At 27.1% G+C, this 21,126-nt stretch overlaps 1 protein-coding gene across 2 annotated transcripts in view; it reads right to left on the bottom strand.

Moving 5' to 3' along the window:
• Positions 1 to 21,126, bottom strand: part of RtGEF (Rho-type guanine nucleotide exchange factor) — a 101,922-nt gene that overhangs the window by 849 nt on the left and 79,947 nt on the right. The gene's annotated exons all lie outside the window — the stretch shown is intronic.

Below are 21,126 nucleotides of genomic sequence, written 5' to 3'. Positions count from 1 at the left end.
CTTAAATTTATCAATTTCAATGCAAAACAATATTGCATAATTTTACAATTGCCTTTAAATCTAAAAATGTTGCATATTTCTAGGCTTATATTATAAAATAAGCAAGTATACACGGCCATAAGTTCGGCCAGGCCGCATTTTATGTACCCTCCACCATGAATTGCGTAGAAACTTCTACTAAAGTCGGTCATAATTTAATTGTGGTCATCCATAATTAAATTATTTGGTTTGCGGCCGATGGCAAGGCATCTTAAAACTTCTTAATATCATCTTCTAAATTGTAAGTTAGTCCATCCGGAGGGAGCCACCGTGGTGCAATGGTTAGCATGCTTGCCTTGCATACACAAGGTCGTGGGTTCGATTCCTTCTTCGACCGAACACCAAAAAGTTTTTCAGCGGTGGATTATCCCATCTAAGTAATGCTGGTGACATTTCTGAGGGTTTCAAAGCTTCTCTAAGTGGTTTCAATGCAATGAGGAACGCTATTCGGACTCGGCTATAAAAATGAGGTCCCTTATTATTGAGCTTAACATGGAATCGGGCAGACTGATAAGAGAGTAGTTCACCACTGTAGTATCACAATGGACTGAATAGTCTAAGTGAGCCTGATACATCGGGCTGCCACCTAACCTAACCTAGTCCATGCGGAATATATAGTAGACAAAAGAAAGGTCGATTTAATACGTATGTATTCAGTTCTTGGCCGGTATTACATAATTAAGGGAAGAAATAATTACGAACCGTTATGAACTTTTGTGCCAGTATTGAAATATGGGGGTCGCTTTATATGGGGGCTATATACAATTATGAGCACGGGTCCACCAAAAATGGCAGATTTTTTACTAATTAGTAGATTGGTAGAATTCTTGCTATTTTGGAAGATTTTGCAAAATATTCCTCTCCAACTATGAAATGCTTCATAAATTTTCTATAGAAATAAAATGTTGACAAAATTTTCTATAGAAATAAAATTTTGACAAAATTTCGTAAAGACATGAAATTTGGACAAAATTTTCTGTAGAAATAAAATTTTGACAAAATTTTCTATAGAAATAAAATTTTAACACAATTTCGTAAAGACATAAAATGTTGACAAAAATTTCTATAAAAATAAAATTTTGACAACATTTTCTATGGCTATACAATTTTGGTAGATTATTTTTGGCTCGAGTGGCAATCGTGATTTTTCTGTGATTGGGGATCGGTTTATTTGGGGCCTATATATAATATAGATCCATACGGACCAATTTTGGCATGGTTGTTATCGGCCATACACTAGCGAAATGTACCAAATTTCAATCGGATCGTATGGATTTTGCTCCTTCAAGAGGCTCCGCGAGCAAAATCTGTGGATCGGTTTATATTGGGGCTATATATAATTATGGACCGATATGGACCAATTCTCGCATGGTTTTTAGAGACCATATACTAACACCACGTACCAAATTTCAACCGGATCGGATGAAATTTGCTTCTCTTAGAGGCTCCGCAAGCAAAATCTGTGGATCGGTTTATATTGGGGCTATATATAATTATGGACCGATATGGACCAATTCTGACATGGTTGTTAGAGACCATATACTAACACCATGTACCAAATTTCAAGCGGATCGGATGAAATTTTCTTCTCTTAGAGGCTCCTCAAGCCAAATCTGGGGATCGGTTTATATGGGGGTTATATATAATTATGGACCGATATGGACCAATTCTAACATGGTTGTTTGTGGACCATAATTATGTGTTGTTAGAGACCATATACCAACACCATGTACCAAATTTCAGCCACATCGGATGAAATATGCTTCTCTTAGAGGATCCGCAAGCCAAATCTGGGGCCCGTTTATATGGGGGCTATACGTAAAAGTGAACTGACATGGGCCATTTTCAATACCATCCGACCTATATCAATAACAACTACTTGTGCCAAGTTTCAAGTCGATAGCTTGTTTCGTTCTTAAGTTAGCGTGATTTCAACAGACGGACGGACATGCTTAGATCGACTCAGAATTTCACCACGACCCAGAATATATATATACTTTATGGGTTCTTAGAGCAATATTTCGAAGTGTTATAAATGGAATGAAAAAGTTAATATACCCCCCCATCCTATGGTGGAGGATATAAAAAAAAATATTGCATAACCTTAGGATTGCTTTTAAATCTAAAAATGTTGCATATTTTTAGGCTTATATTCAAAAATGTTTATAGGACTATCTCTTAAAAAATATATTTACATTATATATCCTTTAATACTATAAACATTTAACTTAGCTGGAAAAAAAATGTCGCACTTTAACAATTGAAAATTTTTCAATTTCATTAGGAAAAGATAATGGAGCTCCTTGGAAACGAAATAGGTAATATAGTTTTAGGGTTTATTGATTGTTATATTCAATCTAATGAAATTCAAATATTGCATAATTTTAGGATTACTTTTAAATCTAAAAATGTTGCAACATTTTAGGCTTATATTCAAAAAATGTTTGTTGTATAATTCTCTATGTATAATTAAGACAATACATTATATTCTTAGGAATTACCTGGTAACCTTTGATTGTATCATTTACATAAAAAAGACTCAATAAATACAAATTACAAAAAAATCCATTCCAATAAAAAATATTGCTTAGCCTTAGGATTGCTTTTAAATATAAAACTATTGCATATTTTTTGGCTGATATTAAAAAATGCTTATAGAACTATCTCTTAAAAAAATCAACCCATCTGTACATATATTTACTTTATATATCCTTTAGTACTATAAACATTTAACTTAGCTAGAAAAAAATGTCACACTTTAACAATTGAAAATTTTTCAATTTCATTAGGAAAAGATAATGGAGCTTCTTGGAAACGAAATAGGTAATATAGTTTTAGGGTGTATTGATTGTTATATTCAATCTAATGAAATTAAAATATTGCATAATTTTAGGATTACTGTTAAATCTAAAAATGTTGCAACATTTTAGGCTTATATTCAAAAAATGTTTGATGTAATGTATAATTAAGACAATACATTATAGTCTTAAGAATTCCCTGGTAACCTTTGATTGTATCACTTACGTAAAAAAAGACTCAATAAATACAAATTACAACAAAAAAAATCCATTTCAATAAAAAATATTGCATAACCTTAGGATTGCTTTTAAATTTAAAACTATTGCATATTTTTTGGCTTATATTAAAAAATGTTTATAGTCTTATCTCTTATGGAAAATAAACCTAACTGTGCATATATTTAAATTAAATATCTTTTAATACTAAACTTTTATTTTAACTAGAAAATAATAACGTACGTTAACCATAGAAAAATTATCAATTTCATTCGGAAAAGATAATGGAGCTCCTTTAAAACGAAATATGTAATATACTTTTAGGGTTTATTGATTAAAATATTTCAATTATGGTATTTTTTTTCTCTTTGGATATACTTAAAAATCTCTTTTAATTCAAATTAATTCTGAATACCTTTGTATAATAATTATGGTAAACCCTAGTTATTGCCATGAGCATTAAAAAATCAAATGAGCAGACATTTACTTGTTGTTTTATTTATTTATTTTATTTTTATTTATTTATTTATTTATTTGATAAACCAGCACAACAAGATTTATATCTTATAAGTGACAGTGCTAGTTTCAAGTTGTGATACAGAAAGTAATTTTGTGATAAGACAGCGTAAAATAATGTTAAATTAACAAAAATAAATGTATATATATATAAAAACAAGTATAAAAAAATATATAAAAAATAAATATTAACAAATTAACAAAAAAATAATATAAAAAGATAAAAAAAAAAAAAAAAAAAAAATAAAAGTGTTTTATTTACGGAGAGTTCAAGAAATCATTTAATTTTATTTTGAAAGTGTTAGCATTGCTAATTGTTTGCAAATTCGATGGTAGAGAGTTCCACAGACGGATGCTGAATATGAAAAATTGTCGTTCCGATAAAAGAGTTTTTATTCTTTGGGGTATGATTTTCATTCCTCTATTTGATCTGGCGAAACGAATATGATTATACAGGTGTGCAGGCTCCTTAGTATATATTATTTTGTGAAGAAGCAGTAAGCATTTGCTTTTAATGAGATCTTCAAATGATAAGTTGAGAATGCTGTGCGCAAAAGAAGATATGCTGTCTCGACGACGTCTCTTATACACATACCGGGCAATATTGTTATAAGCAACATTTAATTTTGAGAAGTCTCTGCTGTCACAGTTACCAAATATTTCACATCCGTATAGCATGGTTGGTATTAAGTAAGTCTTTGCTAGCAGGAGTCGGATGTGTTGAGGTGTAGAAGATTGGACAGCCCACAGGTTTCTTAACATACCATATACTCGTCCAACAACACTCGATATATGGTTCGACCATGACAAATTGGAATTGAAAGTCACTCCCAGATTAGTAGATGTATGTACTCGGGGAATAATCGAACCATTGATTTGCAAGGTATGAAGAAAAGTTTCTTCTGAGATATGCCTTCTCGAGATTACAAGAAACTTAGATTTCAATGGGTTCAGAATCAGTCCATTTTTACACGCCCAGTTATAAACATTAGTTAAATCAGTGTTAATATTTTCTATACATAGGTTTAGGTTTTCAGGTTCAGTACTGACGTACAGTTGAACATCATCTGCATACATTTGAGTTTTACAACTAACCAATACATCAGGGAGATCGTTAATGTACATCGTGAACAACAAAGGGCCCAGAATAGATCCCTGTGGTACACCTCTCGAGGTTTCGATTACATTCGAGTGCTTATCATTAAGAATAATCATCTGTGAACGAGAGTTTAGGTAAGATGTAACTAATTTGCAAGCATCATCAGAAAAATAAAACAGTTTCTTCAGTTTTGTTGCCAGAATTTTATGGTCCACAGTATTGAATGCTTTACTATGATCTAATAGTAAAGGGTGATTCTTTTGAGGTTAGGATTTTCATGCATTAGTATTTGACAGATCACGTGGGATTTCAGACATGGTGTCAAAGAGAAAGATGCTCAGTATGCTTTGACATTTCATCATGAATAGACTTACTAACGAGCAACGCTTGCAAATCATTGAATTTTATTACCAAAATCAGTGGCAGAAAATCCGCTTTTTTATCGACAAATTTTGTTCAGCGATGAGGCTCATTTCTGGTTGAATGGCTACGTAAATAAGCAAAATTGCCGCATTTGGAGAGAAGAGCAACCAGAAGCCGTTCAAGAACTGCCCATGCATCCCGAAAAATGCACTGTTTGGTGTGGTTTGTACGCTGGTGGAATCATTGGACCGTATTTTTTCAAAGATGCTGTTGGACGCAACGTTACGGTGAATGGCGATCGCTATCGTTCGATGCTAACAAACTTTTTGTTGCCAAAAATGGAAGAACTGAACTTGGTTGACATGTGGTTTCAACAAGATGGCGCTACATGCCACACAGCTCGCGATTCTATGGCCATTTTGAGGGAAAACTTCGGAGAACAATTCATCTCAAGAAATGGACCGGTAAGTTGGCCACCAAGATCATGCGATTTGACGCCTTTAGACTATTTTTTGTGGGGCTACGTCAAGTCTAAAGTCTACAGAAATAAGCCAGCAACTATTCCAGCTTTGGAAGACAACATTTCCGAAGAAATTCGGGCTATTCCGGCCGAAATGCTCGAAAAAGTTGCCCAAAATTGGACTTTCCGAATGGACCACCTAAGACTCAGCCGCGGTCAACATTTAAATGAAATTATCTTCAAAAAGTAAATGTCATGGACCAATCTAACGTTTCAAATAAAGAACCGATGAGATTTTGCAAATTTTATGCGTTTTTTTTTTTAAAAAAGTTATCAAGCTCTTAACAAATCACCCTTTACAAGTATAGATATCATGCCTTCATCAAGTTTTATACGTATGTCCTCAGATACTTCCAATAACGTCGAAATGCAGCTTCGTTTTTTTCTAAAACCGGATTGTTTATCCGTGATGAGATTACAGCGATCCAAATATGCTGTTACTTGTTGGTTCATTAAGTATTCTAACATCTTGGATAAGTATGGTAGAATCGCAATTGGACGTAATTCGTTGTTGGATTTGGGAATTGGGATAATGTTTGCTAATTTCCATTCATGAGGAAAAACTGATTTCATGAGACAGGTATTAAACAAGTGTGTAACGTAAGGCAAGATGGTGGGAAGAATAATTTTTATAAAGGTGGGGTGTAACCCGTCAACACCTACAGCATTTGATGTTATTTGTGACGAGCTATTCAAAACCTCCACGTTATTTACACATCTAAATGAAAAACAAGATTCCATTTGAACAGTTTGTATATCGGCGTATACATTTTCAAGAGGTTGTGCGGTATTAATTTTGGCGAATTCCTCATTTAATTTGTTAATATCAATGTCAGATTTAATTTGGGAATCTTGTTCACCGATGCCAATACGACGAATCTCTTTCCATTTTGATTTAGTATCGAGCGCATTCTTAAACTTTTGACCGTAGAATGAAGTTTTAGCGGCACATATTGCTTTCACTACATCTTTTCTTGCATTCTTGTAAATATCATGCAAGTCTGGTGTTTTGAAAGATTTCCATCTTTTGTAAGCAGTATCTCTTGTGATAATCAGTCTCTTAATTCGATGGTTGAACCATGGTTGATTAGATTTGTTAGTGGTTTTGATCTTCTGTGGCACACAGTAATCAAAAATATTGTATAAATTATCTTGCAAGAATGATAGCTGTTCGTTAACATTTTCAACATAGTATATTTCGTTCCAATCGACAGATAGCAGACAATCTTGTAGAAGATTCATATCAATATTCCTCAGATCTCGATATTGTATTCTAGAGGGCTTAATTTCACAGTTGAGGTTATATGTTACAAAAATTAAGTCATGTTTTGAAAACGCAGGTGCGCTAAGTTGATCGTATAATAAGACCTTTGACAGTTGATTAGTGAAAATGACATCCAGTAAACTATTATTTGTTCGAGTGTAATGAGTTGGGATAGAGTTATTAACAGAAAAAAGACCAAGTGATTCCATTGCATCAGTTAACACGTTGTCACGAAGGATGTTGCTGTTGAAATCTCCGATTATCATTATATCGTTATAATCTAGAGATATGCGTTCAATTTCATTGAGAAGGAAGTTAAAGTCTACACGATTATTTGGTCTATAGGCACAGCCAATGAGTGCCTTAGACCTGTATTCAGTTATCAGTTCAATGAAAATAAATTCAATTTCAGAGTCATATGCAGATTTAAGTTTCAGAGTATAGTTTATGCCATGTTTTATGAAAATTGCGACTCCACCTCCAAGTGATTTACGGTCAGAACGCATAAGAGAATACCCTGGTAAACCGTAGATAGTATCTAGAATTTCAGGATGAAACCAAGTCTCTGATACACAAATGACGTCCACCGCGGCACAAGTAAAAACGTTGCGAAATTCATCAATTTTGTTGTTGAGACTTTGGACAAAGTTTTTATCATATGCGGATATTAGTTTTACCATTATTGTTGAGTCAACGTTGTTTGCATTTCTGAGTCTATGTATGGACTTTACTGATGGTATGGGAATATTTAAACAATTGCAAATATTACCAAATATTAGCATGAGGTTTTCTCCATTATAGGAGGGCACACCATTAATTCTTAAATCACATGCTACTTTAGAGTTTTCATCTTTTAATATTTGAGATTTTAAATCATTAATTTCACTTCTCATAGCATTATGTTGCTCAGCGTGTTGAGATTTTAAAAACTGTATTTCGTTTTTCAGAACTTCAATTTCGCTCGACACTATTTCAAGTTTGGTAACCCGTTCAGCTACACTCTTTATGTCTCTCATAAAAACATCCATTCTCTTATCGATTTCACTTAAGAGAGTTTCTGTTTGTTTCTCAAACCGTTTATCGATAAGTGATACAATACGTTGTGGTGAATCGTGTATAGCGCGACGTGGAGTTGCGTTAGTGTTGGTGGTATCAGAGAATGAGTTATGCTGTAACTCTCTGAGGCGTCTCGGCGCCAATAATAATTCACTCTCACTGTGTGGAGGTTCGGAGTAGACAACACTTTTATTCATTGTAATTGTTGTTGTGTAGTTCTTATTTATACCAAGAGCGAAAACGTATGGTTCTTGTTCTTATTCAATTTTTGCTTTGATGTTTGTTTTATTTCTATTGAAGTTTCCAAATGAGTTTATTATATTTATAAATTTGTAATACACAGAGATGCCAAACTGACAGTTAAAACACTTGCAATAAAGTTTAGTTTACAGATATTTTATGATTTCAACTATGAGTTATATCTTTAATTGGAAATCTTATTAAAATTAGTTTTTGTTGGACCGACTGATAAACACGTCTAGTTTGCTCGACGAACTTTCTATTTTGTTGCTTAAAATATTTTTTTCTCACATATCAATACTCAGGGCCTATTTAAAGGGGCATTCTCAAGGAATCAGCTGATAAAAAGTATTATAGCTTTTTTATATATATATATATATATATATATATATATATATATATATATATATATATATATATATATATATATATATATATATATATATATATATATATATATATATATATATATATATTCAATTAATAACATTGGCGTATAGGGATACAAAAGTCGAAATTCGAATTTTCGCCTAATCGTTTTATTTGGTAAAAATAGTCGAAAAGTCGAAAGCCTTCTCTGTGAAATTTTTAAAAATCGACTTAAATTGACTAAACGACTTTTGTTAAAATCGACTTCGAAAATAGTTAAGAAATTTCCAGTTTGCTCGGAAACACTTATTACTTATATACTAAATATTATAAAATATTTATGGAAGGCAGTTGTGGATAAAATTATGAATATGTTACAAATGAATATATAAAATATTGATTGAAACAAGTATATAAGGGCGAAAATTACATAACGAAAATAAAAATAAATAAATAAAATAAAAATTCAACTAAGCCGAATCTTATATTCCAACCACCATGGATTACGTACAAAATTCTGCTGAAGACAGTCATCTACAATCAGATTACTTAGGTTGTGGTAACAGCTACAGATGGCAAGGAATCTTAAACTTCTGAAGATCATGTACTAAGGAAAACTTAGAAATCAGTTCTAATGGGGCCTAAGGTAGATCAAATCTGGGGATAAAATCATAATAACCCAGCAAAAAAAAAACTTGGAAGTTCTTCTCAAGGTGCAACTTTAAAAGAACTTCCAAAAATGCTCTCCCAAAGACGTTATTTATTTTAACTGCACAGAAAGTTCATTTGAGTCAATTTTTTTATAACCCGCTTTTTTCATATTTTTAATGGGAAATTTATTTTTATTGGTTTCAAATAGGTTAAAAACATATTAAAAATTAATAAAATGGTACAAATTATTTAAATTTAGCCGAAAAAAATGTTAAATCCTTTCTAGAAAAATTGCGAATTATTTGACAATAATTGATGACAAACGTTGCAGACAAGCGAATTCAAAATCATAAAAAATTTTAAAAATTATTTATTATCACAAAAATTCTTAATTCACATTCAAAACACAGAATTCACCTCACACATTCAGAAGTGATGCAAATTCAGTGCAGCGGCTGTTGAAATGGTAGACTTCCGTCCTATGACAAGCCCATGTTAAATTCATCGCTTCTGCGCCAATTTTGCATCCCTTCCGGATCCACGACGCTTTGGCGACGCTTTTTTGCTGGGCAGTTCCCACTGAATTTGCATCACTTCTTTAGGTGTGATCCGAATTCAATGTTTTGGATGTAAATTAAAAAATTCTGTGATATTTTGTCAAATAAATAATTTTTATAATTTTTAATGGATTCTAATGCTTGTCGGAAACGTTAGACCTCAAATATTTTCAAAAAATCACAATTTTCTCAGATTGGATTTAGCATTTTTTTCGACAATATTTAAATGATTTGTACCATTTTATGAATTCTTACTCTGTTTTTAACCTCTTTGAAGCAAAAAAAGTTAAAATTACCCATTAAAAGAATGAAAAAACAAGTTATAAAAAATTGAATTAAAAGAACTTCCTGGGTAGTTAAAATAAAGAACATCATTGGGAGTGCATCTTCTGGAAGTGCTTTTAAAGTTGTGCCTTTGAAAGAACTTCCAATTTTTTTTGCTGGGTGTTGCATGGTATTTAGAGTATGCATACTGGCATCAAATGCGAATTTCAAGGGTAAAATTGTGAAATTTTTATATTTTATTCTATTTAAGTTAAGTTATAATACTTAATATTAAATAACTGCTAATTCATTTTGCTTTCGAAATCTTATCTACAACTGCCTTTTAAATATGTTCAATATATAAATCAATCAAGTGAATAATCTAAAGCACTTAGATGGAGGATTATGGAGGCATTCTGAGATATGATCAAATAATAACAAAAAAAAAAACACAAATATATAGAGAAACATAAATAACACTTCATAAATTGCTGCAGTAACATAATACATTTTTTTTTTCATTACTTTAAACAAAATAAAAAAAGAAATTTTTAAAATTAAACAAAAAATATATTAAGAAAAAATATATATAAAATGTTTTAATAAACAATATTACTATTGCAAAAATCTATGGAAAAAGCCATTGAAACTTGTAAAATGAGTATGAGCGTATCTCTAACTAATTTTTATTAACTATTTGATTACAATAAACGTAGAAAATATAAATAAATAAAATTCAAATGTTTCTGTTTTTTTGTGGCTTAAATGTTTGTATATTTATTTATGCATGTTTATTTCTTCCAATTTTTTTTTATAAGTATTACATACAAAAAAGCAGATAAATTTTTAGTTTTTTTTATTTTATTAATTCTTTTTCTTTTAACACTAATTTTGATTGTTTAGTTTTTATTTGAAATATTTTTTTTTTTTTTTGCAATATTCTTTGGCAAAATATTAGTATGACGTTTTTCTTTAGTTTTTTCATTTGATTTTTTAGTCTTTAATTATGTATGTATATGTGAAGATGTAAGTGCTCGCGATTAAACTTTAAACATTTTTTTGCTTTTCTGCAAAACCAACACAATTGCCTTTTGTCTTATAGTATATTTTTCATAAACTCATATTTATTGCGAGCTTAGCAAAGCTCATTTCCGTTTTATTTGCCCCTACAGAAAATATCACCATAATATTTCCAATTAAAAAGTTGATTGAAGTTGCAAAAATGTTTCTATTAATAAACTAATTGAAACAATTAAACTTTTTAATCAAGATAGAAGCATTAAGTTAATTAAGTCAATGTTTGAAAATGCTTAATTAAAAAATTAATTGATAAAATTAATTTTTTAATAAAACTCAGAAGACAAAGTCATTTAAAAACAAGTATATACGGCCGTAAGTTCGGCCAGGCCGAAGCTTATGTACCCTCCACCATGGATTGCGTAGAAACTTCTACTGAAGACTGTCATCCACAATCGTATTACTTGCGTTGCGGTAAACCTTGCCGATGACAAGGTATCTTACAACTGCCTAACACCGTCATCTAAATTGCAAGGTAGTCCATACGGGTATATATTAAACTAAAAAAGCCCGATTAAATACGTATATAAATAAGTTTGACAAAATTTTCTATAGAAATAAATTTTTGACAAAATTTTCTATAGAAATAAAATATTGACTAAAGTTTCTATAGAAATAAAATTTTGACAAAATTTTCTATAGAAGTAAAATTTGGACAATATTTTCTATAGAAATAAAAGTTTGACAAAATTTTCTATAGAAATAAAATTTTTGCAAAATATTTCTATAGAAATAAAATTTTGACAAAATTTTCTATAGAAATAAAATTTTTACAACAATTTCTATAGAAATAAAACTTTGACAAAATTTTCTATAGAAATAAAATTTTGACAAAATTTTCTATAGAAATAAAATGTTGACAAAAATATCTATAGAAACAACATGTTGACAAAATTTTCAATGAAATAAAATTTTGACAAAATTTTCTATAGAAATAAAATTGACAAAAATTTTCTATAGAAATAAAATTTTTACAAAATGTTTCTATAGAAATAAAATTTTGACAAAAATTTCTATAGAAATAAAATGTTGACAAAATTTCAATAGAATTAAAATGTTGAAAATATTCTCTATAGAATTAAAATGTTGACAAAAGTTTCTATAGAAATAAAATTTTGACAACATTTTCTATAGAAATAAAATTTTGACAAAATTTTCTATAGAAATAAAATTTTTACAAAATGTTTCTATAGAAATAAAATTTTGACAAAATAAAATCTTGACAACATTTTCTATAGAAATAAAATTCTGACAAAATTTTCTATAGAAATAAAATTTTGACAAAATTTTCTATAGAAATAAAATGTTGACAAAAATTTCTATAGAAATAAAATGTTGACAAAATTTTCAATAGAATTAAAATGTTGAAAATATTCTCTATAGAATTAAAATGTTGACAAAAGTTTCTATAGAAATAAAATTTTGACAACATTTTCTATAGAAGTAAAATTTGGACAATATTTTCTATAGAATAAAAGTTTGATAAAATTTTCTATAGAAATAAAATTTTTACAAAATGTTTTTATAGAAATAAAATTTTGACAACATTTTCTATAGAAATAAAATTTTGACAAAATTTTCTATAGAAATAAAATTTTTACAAAATGTTTCTGTAGAAATAAAATTTTTACAAAATGTTTCTATAGAAATAAAATTTTGACAAAATTTTCTATAGAAATAAAATTTTGACAAAATTTTCTATAGGAATAAAATTTTGACACAATTTTCTATAGAAATAAAATTTTGACACAATTTTCTATAGAAATAAAATTTTGACAGATTATTTTAGGCTCGAGTGGCAACCATGATTATGAATCGATATGGACCAATTTTTGTGCGATTGGGGATCGGCTATATATAACTATGGACCAATTTTGGCATGATTATTAGCGGCCATATACTAACACCACGTTCCAAATTTCAACCGGATCGGATGAATTTTGCTCGTCCAAGAGGCTCCGGAGATCAAATCTGGGAAACGGTTTATATGGGGGCTATATATAATTATGGACCGATATGGACCAATAATTGCATGGTTTGTAGAGACCATATACTAACACCACGTACCAAATTTCAACCGAATCGGATGAAATAAAATTTTTATAAAATATTTCTATAGAAATAAAATTTTGACAAAATTTTCTAAAGAAATAAAATTTTGACAAAATTTTCAATAGAAATAAAATTTTGACAAAAATTTCTATAGAAATAAAATGTTGATAAAATTTTCAATAGAATTCAAATGTTGAAAACATTCTCTATAGAATTAAAGTTTTGACAACATTTTCTACAGAAAAAAAATTTTGGCAAAAAATAAAATTTGACAAAATTTTCTATAGGAATAAACTTTTGACAAAATTTTCTATAGAAATAAAATTTTGACACAATTTTCTATAGAAATAAAATGTTGACAGATTATTTTTGGTTCGAGTGGCAACCATGATTATGAATCGATATGGACCAATTTTTGTGTGATTAGGGATCGGCTCTATATAACTATAGACCGATATGGACCAAGTTTGACATGGTTATTAGCGGCCATATACTAACACCACGTCCCAAATTTCAACCGGATCGGATGAATTTTGCTCCTCCACGAGGCTCCGGAGATCAAATCTGGGAAACGGTTTATATGGGGGCTATATATAATTATGGACCGATATGGACCAATTTTTGCATGATTGTTAGAGACCATGTACTAACACCACGTACCAAATTTCAACCTGATCGGATGAATTTTGCTCCTCTAAGAGGCTCCGGAGGTCAAATCTGGGAATCGGTTTATATGGGGGCTATATATAATTATGGACCGATATGGATCAATTTTTGCATGGTTGTTAGAGACCATATACAACTACCATGTACCAAATTTCAGACGGATCGGATGAAATTTGCTTCTCTTAGAGGCTACGGAAGCCAAATCTGGGGATCGGTTTATATGGGGGCTATACGTTAAAGTGGACCGATATGGCCCAGTTGCAATACCATCCGACCTACATCAATAACAACTACTTGTTACAAGTCGATAGCATGTTTCGTTCGGAAGTTAGCGTGATTTCAACAGACGGACGGACGTGCTTAGATCGACTCAGAATTTCACCACGACCCAGATTATATATACATTATGGGGTGTTTGAGCAATATTTCGATGTGTTACAAACGGAATGACAAAGTTAATATACCCCCCATTCTATGTGGAGGATATAAAAAAGTGATGGATTTTTTTAATTTTTAAATAAAAATGTATTTCAAACAATCAATTTTAATCGAACTTAAAACACAAAGTCAGTTAAAAAAGTAATTGAGTCAATTAAAAAATTAATAGAAATTTGCTATGAAATCAATTAATTTTTTAATCGAGTATTTTTTTATGCCCTATTAAAACTGTGATTTTTTTGATTGAAGATTAAATTAATTAAATTAAAAAATCAATTAATTAAACATGTTTGGTTTGCATTTAAAAGCACACAAATGGTTTGGGTATAAATAAAAAAGCTATTGGGTGTGCAAATTAATAATGCTGGATTGACAACAGATGGCGCTGTGAGGGATATACACAGTGGCTACACAGAAAAAAATATCACCAGAATATTTCCAATTAAAAAGTTAATTGAAGTTGAATGTTTTTTCAATTAATAAATTAATTGGTACAATTAACTTTTGAATCAAGATAGAAACATTAAGTTAATTAAGTCACTGATTGAAAATTTTAAAATTTTTAATTAAAAAATTAATTGATACAATTAACTTTTTAATCAAATTCAGAACATTAAGTCGGTTAAAAAAAGTAATAAACATTTCTTAATCCAAATAAAAACTCTAAGCCAAAAATAGTTACCTTTTTAAATAAAAAATTAATTGGGGTTTGCATTCAAAACCAATTAAATTTTTAATTGAATCAATTAAAAAATTAATTGAAAATTGCTAATGACGTCAATTAATTTTTTAATCAAGGATTTTTTCTATCCCCAATTAAAACTGTGATTGATACTATCATTTTTGTGATTGAAGACATTTCAATTAAAAAATTAATTTGATCAATTAATTTCGTGATTGAATCAGAAAATTTTTTTTGTGTGTAACGATGGACAATACTTCGATTGACAAACAATGTTACAATTTTTTTTAATAACTTACAATTTACAATTTTTTTAATAAATTCTCAAATATTAAAAAAAACATATTCATTCGATATTCAATTGTGATCTGGATAATGAGAAAGTTTTTTGTTTTTTTTTTTTTATTTTCTGCAATTGTATAAAAATTTTTTGATTGTTTTATGTTATATTAGCGAATAGAAAAACTTTATAACCTGATGAAAGTTTAAATATTCAACAAAAATACCATCCTTGGGAAAGCTGGAATCCACCAGCGAAACGTTGGATTAAATTAAGGCCATACTATTAAGGCCAAAAATAACAGCAGCAATTTTTGAAAACATTAAAAAACAGTCGAATAGAAAATAAAATTTAAAAACCTGCATTTTAAATTTGCGTCCCCAATAAAACATACATTCCAAAAATCACATTTAACTTTGAAATGTAGTTACCATTTGTCTTAAAACACAATATTTTCTTTGGTTGATAAATAAAATTAATTTAAGGCAAAAATGTTGGTTTCATGACTTTGGTCTACACTAAAATTTTGAACATTTTATCCAAATCTTTCTTTCGCAGCATTCATTTTTTTTAATTGTTTAATTAGCAGACATGCTATATATAAAGTTAATTACAAAACAAATTGAACATTGCTATTACAAAAACAATTTGTTATTAACAAAACACAATATGTTTATACACATTTTTTTAAAGGCTAGACAAACGGCATAGCTCAATTTTTGGTGTGTGTGTGTATTTAGGTGTCGTGATAATGAGTTTTATGTATAAAAAAATAAATATTAATTATTATCAACTATTATCAAAAAATTTATCATAATATAATTTAGTTAAATTTATTTTAATTAAATATACCTGTTTTCTACAGTTGTTGTCAATAAAAAAGTATTAGTTTTCTTTCTTCGATATTTTATAAAAATTATTTAAGATTATTTTAAAGTTATATAAAAAAGGTAGAAATATTTTTTATTTACTTAAAATTAATTTTAGAAATTTCTAACGAGTACTACTCTTAACACAGAATCTAATAGGCTTTTAGAAAATAATGTAGCAGCTTCTTGTTCATTCACACTCTATATGTCTATTATGCATCTTTATAAATAAGACAACATGTTTCTAAATATTATGTTTAAGATTTGTTTTGCATGTGTATTTTTATATTTTAATTTCTTAATATTAAAATCATATTTTGAAAAAAATTTCACTTTTTAAATTCGTATGTATTTTTTATGAATTTTTATAAAAAAAATGTTTGTTGTAACTAATAATTTTTCAAATCAAAATATTTTAATTTTAATTTATTAAAGCCATATTTGTTTTCAAATTAAAGTATTAATGTTTTCCCATTCCATTTTATTTCGTTGCAATAAAATAACACAATTGTCTATACTTTTTTGCAAACAGAAAAATTAATTTTTGTAAGCTATTTTCAATTCATAGTTTTCGGTATCTACGTTGTGCTTAAGGCCAAATACTGTACCAACTAGTAGCCCTTCAGACTTGCACTGAAAAAAAGCATGCCCGGTTCCAACTATTTTGTCTACACCAATGAGTTTGCTATTGATTCCGAGTCAAATAAACAAAGAATTCAAATAAGGATTTTGGGTACTTGATTCTAGGAAATAATTTTTAATGTATTCGTTTTTTCTGCTTTTTTCCTTCATGTGCTATAAAAGTTCTCAAAAAACGTATCGACTTCACTAGTGCCAAAAGTAAAAAGTAATGATCCAAATTTAAAAAAATCTACCAAATTTAAAAAATATTTTTGATAAAAGTTTTGTGATAAGTACGATATTAGTAACAACCTTGCATTAATAAGGGAAAGTTAGCACTTCTATAAAAAGTGAGATCTTGCTCACACTCGATTTTGATAGTACGACCTAAATAAAATATTTTAAAGATATTGCATTTATATAAAATTTTGTCAACATTTTATTTCTATAGAAAATATTGTCAAATTTTTATTTCTATAGAAAATATTGTCAAAATTTTATTTATATAGAAAATTTGTCAAAATTTTGTTTCTATAGAAAATTTTATCACAATTTTGTTTCCATAGAAAATTTTGTCAAAATTTTATTTATATAGAAAAATTTGTCAAAATTTTATTTCGATAAAAAATTTTGTCAAAATTTTATTTCGATAAAAAATTTTGTCAAAATTTTATTGTTTTAGAAAATTTTGTCAAAATCTTACTTCTATAGAAAATTTTGTTTCTATACAAAATTTTATTTATATAGAAAAATTTGTCAAAATATTATTTCTATAGAAAATTTTGTCAAACTTTTATTTCTTTAGAAATTTTATCAAAATTTTATTTCAATAGAAAATTGGTCAAAATTTTATTTCTATAGAAAATTTTATCCTTATCGAAAAATTTATCAAAATCGTATTTCCATAGAAAATTTTGCCAAAATTTTATTTCGATAGAAAATTTTGTCTACATTTTATTGTTTTAGAAAATTTTGTCAAAATTTTATTTTTTTAGAAAATTTTCTCAAAATTGTACTTCTATAGAAAATTTTGTCAACATTTTTTTATATAGAAAATTTTGTCAACATTTTATTTATATCGAAAATTTTGTCACAATTTTATTTATATAGAAAATGTCGTCACAATTTTATTTCTATAGAAAATTTTGTCAAAAATTTTATTTTATAAAAATTTTGTCAAAATTTTATTTCTTTAGAAAAATTTGTCAAAATTGTATTTCTATAGAAAATTTGGTCAAAATTTTATCTCTATAGAGAATTTTGCCAAAATTTTATTTCTATAGAAAATTTTGTCTACATTTTATTGTTTTAGAAAATTTTGTCAAAATTTTATTTTTTTAGAAAATTTTCTCAAAATTGTATTTCTATAGAAAATTTTGTCAACATTTTTTTATATAGAAAATTTTGTCAAAATTTTATTTATATCGAAAATTTTGTCACAATTTTATTTATATAGAAAATGTCGTCACAATTTTATTTCTATAGAAAATTTTGTCAAAAATTTTATTTTATAAAAATTTTGTCAAAATTTTATTTCTTTAGAAAAATTTGTCAAAATTTTATTTCTATAGAAAATTTTGTCAAAATTTTTTTTCTATAAAAAATTTTGTAAAAATTTTATCTCTATCGAAAAAATTGTCAAAATTGTATTTCTATAGAAAATTTGGTCAAAATTTCATCTCTATAGAAAATTTTGTCGAAATTTTATTTCTATAGAAAATTTTGTCAAAATTTTATTGTTTTAAAAAATTTTGTCAAAATTTTATTTTTGTAGAAAATTTTCTAAAATTGTATTTCTACAGAAAATTTTGTCAAAATTTTATCTCTATAGAAAAATTTGTAAAAAATTTGTTTCTATACAAAATGTTGGCAAAATTTTGTTTCTGTACAATATTTTGTCAAAATTTTATTTTCTTTAGAAAATTTTCTCAAACATTTTATTTCTATAGAAAATTTTCTAAACATTTTATTCCTATAGAAAATTTTCTTAAAATTTTATTTCTTTAGAAAATTTTGTCAACATTTTATTTCTATAGAAAATTTGGCCAAAATTTTATTTTTATAGAAAATTTTGTCAAAATTTTAGTTTCTTTAGAAAATTTTCTAAAAATTTTATTTCTATAGAAAATTTTGTAAAAATTTTATTTCTATAGAACATTTTGTCAAAAATTTTATTTTATAAAAATTTTGTCAAAATTGTATTCCTATAGAAAATTTTCTCAAAATTTTATTTCTATAGAAAATTTTGTCATTTTGTTTATTTATATAGAAAATTTTGCCAAAATTTTATTTCTATAGAAAATTTTGTCAAAAATTTTATTTTTTAAAAATTTTGTCAAAATTTTATTTCTTTAGAAAATTTTGTCAAAATTTTATTTCTATAGAAAATTTGGTCAAAATTTTATTTCTATAGAAAATATTGTCAAAATTTTATCTTTATCGAAAAATTTGTCAAAATTGTATTTCTATGGAAAATTTTGTCAAATTTTTATTTCTATAGAAAATTTTGTCAAAATTTTATCTCTATCGAAAAGTTTGTCAAAATTGTATTTCTATAGAAAATTTTGTCAATTATTTATTGCTAAAGAAAATTATTTTTATAGAAAATTTTGTCAAAATTTTAGTTTCTTTAGAAAATTTTCTAAATATTTTATTTCTATAGAAAATTTTGTAAAAATTTTATTTCTATAGAACATTTTGTCAAAAATTTTATTTTATAAAAATTTTGTCAAAATTGTATTCCTATAGAAAATTTTCTCAAAATTTTATTTCTATAGAAAATTTTGTCATTTTGTTTATTTATATAGAAAATTTTGTCAAAATTTTATTTCTATAGAAAATTTTGTCAAAAATTTTATTTTTTAAAAATTTTGTCAAAATTTTATTTCTTTAGAAAATTTTGTCAAAATTTTATTTCTATAGAAAATTTGGTCAAAATTTTATTTCTATAGAAAATATTGTCAAAATTTTATCTTTATCGAAAAATTTGTCAAAATTTTGTTTCTATGGAAAATTTTGTCAAATTTTTATTTCTATAGAATATTTTGTCAAAATTTTATCTCTATCGAAAAGTTTGTCAAAATTGTATTTCTATAGAAAATTTTGTCAATTATTTATTGCTAAAGAAAATCTTGTCTCAATTTTATTTATATCCAAAATTCTGTAGAAAATTTTGTCATAATTTCATTTCTATACAAAATGTTGTTAAATTTTTTTTTATATAGAAAACTTTGTCAAGATGTTTTTATATAGATTATTTTGTCAAAATTCTATTTATATAGAAAATTTTATTAGAAATCATCTATAAATCATCTTGCCTACATTTTATTTTTATAGACAATTTTGTCAAAATTTCATTTCTATAGAAAATTTTGTCAAAAATTTCTATAGAAATAAAATTCTGTAAAAAATGTTGTCATAATTTCATTTCTATAGAAAATTTTGTCAAAATTTTCTATAGAAATAAAATTCTGTAGAAAATTTTGTTATAATTTAATTTCTATAGAAATTTTTGTCAAAATTTCATTTCTATGGAAAATTTTGTCAAAATTTTATTTTTATACAAAATTTTGTCAAACTTTTATTCCCATCGAAATTTTTGTCAAAATGTTATTTCTATAAAAAAATTCAGACTTTTTTTTTATATAAAATTTAAATAACTCCTAGTTGAAGAGAAATAATTTTCAAAATGTACCAAAACTTCAAGAATTCTACGGTACACATGGTATCAATCTATAAGTTAATAGGTCTAAATTAGTACCCTAATATCAAATGAGAACTAAGTAAATACCATTGCGAAATAAGTACATTTGTTTTAATTGAGTACTTCGTACACAATTAAATGTATAAGTATTTATAAAAAGTACCTATTTAGTACAATATATTGATTAGTAGTACCGTATTATTTAATTAGTAGACATTTTATATACTATTATAATAAATTGCACTGAAATTTTTTATATTAACAACGAAACAAAATGGCAAGGCTTAGATTTATTTCAAAAATGTTTTTAAAAAAATCTATATAAACCAAAATTACGATTTGATACGAAAAAAAACTATGTTCAAATTATTTACTTGTGTTAGTCTACAAGATCCCAGCTAGCATTTCGGTGATTGTTTTAACAAAAATCATGTAAATGAGTCATATTCGTGTACTTTAGGAGATCAAAAACTGCTATGTCAGTTATGTGATTATAATACGATACGAAAATGACTCGCGCTAATGGGCGTAAAATGAGTTCGTTATAAAATACAACAAAAAATAACAAAAATCTAACAAAAACCGTCTAGAGGAGTCATCTTCGAGTACTTTTGGTAATCAAAAACTGCTTAAACAGTTACGGGACCAAAAAATGGCACGAAAATGACTCGCGCTAATGGGCATAAAATGTGTTCGATTTAAAATCGTCTAAAGGAGTCATCTTCGAGTACTTTTGGTGATCAAATAATGATCTTACAGAGTTATTGCAAGTGTTTTTTTTTTATT

The sequence above is a fragment of the Haematobia irritans genome, chromosome 2 (assembly GCF_050003625.1).
Source record: "Haematobia irritans isolate KBUSLIRL chromosome 2, ASM5000362v1, whole genome shotgun sequence".
Classification (NCBI taxonomy): domain Eukaryota; kingdom Metazoa; phylum Arthropoda; class Insecta; order Diptera; family Muscidae; genus Haematobia; species Haematobia irritans.
Note: the sequence above shows the minus strand (reverse complement) of the source record. Positions and strands in the feature narration are given on the sequence as shown.